At 51.9% G+C, this 719-nt stretch overlaps 1 non-coding gene across 1 annotated transcript; it reads left to right on the top strand.

The window, feature by feature from the left end:
• Positions 1 to 408: 408 nt before the first annotated feature.
• TRNAG-GCC lies at positions 409 to 480 on the top strand. Its single transcript has one exon. It is a non-coding gene; the product is annotated as a tRNA-Gly (tRNA).
• Positions 481 to 719: the final 239 nt, after the last annotated feature.

Below are 719 nucleotides of genomic sequence, written 5' to 3'. Positions count from 1 at the left end.
CTGCTGCCCCAGTAAGAAGTTCGTGAGGTGCCGCTGCAGCTTGGATTATCGTAGAATAAAGAGGAGCCGTCTTAGGAAATGACTGAACTTCAAAGACAGATGCCGCCGCTGCGAGGAGCAACTTGTCTGTCTTCGGTGCACTCCTTCCCGTTACGAGAATGAAATGACGCCCCAGCTTGACTCGAGACCAAGACTCCTTACAACTCGCACCAATAGCGGCACTGAGCGGCCGGAGATTGATTGAAAAGGCAGGCCCAGCCGCCCCTCTCCCCCCCTAACCGCCTATCTACTCGTGTTCGTAGCTCGATCGGAGGTCAAGACTGTGTCCGGCGGAAAAACAGAAGTCGTCCGTATCAAGTGATACGTGAATTGCTCAGTAGTGCTTCGCTGCTTGATGTTGCCCCGCTGGCGGAAATAGCTTAATGGTAGAGCATAGCCTTGCCAAGGCTGAGGTTGAGGGTTCAAGTCCCTCCTTCCGCTCCAGGCTTCGTCGTTTAGTGGTAACAAGTGGAGTGCATAAGCCACTTTAGAGATAGGGGCGAGCAGCAAGCAGCCCCTTGTATAGGGTTCCAAACCTATCTTACTAATAAGAGGAAAGGGGCAAGCCAAAACTGACTCCTAACAAGTTGCTGGCTTTTCATCAGCCGTTGCGCGCTAGCGCGCTTCTCTTTTTCAGCAGGCTTCTTCAAAATATCCCATAAAGAAGGGGCTATAACTAT

Source organism: Ipomoea nil, unplaced genomic scaffold, assembly GCF_001879475.1.
Source record: "Ipomoea nil cultivar Tokyo-kokei standard unplaced genomic scaffold, Asagao_1.1 scaffold0216, whole genome shotgun sequence".
Lineage (NCBI taxonomy): Eukaryota > Viridiplantae > Streptophyta > Magnoliopsida > Solanales > Convolvulaceae > Ipomoea > Ipomoea nil.
This window is presented reverse-complemented; position numbering and strand designations above follow the sequence as displayed.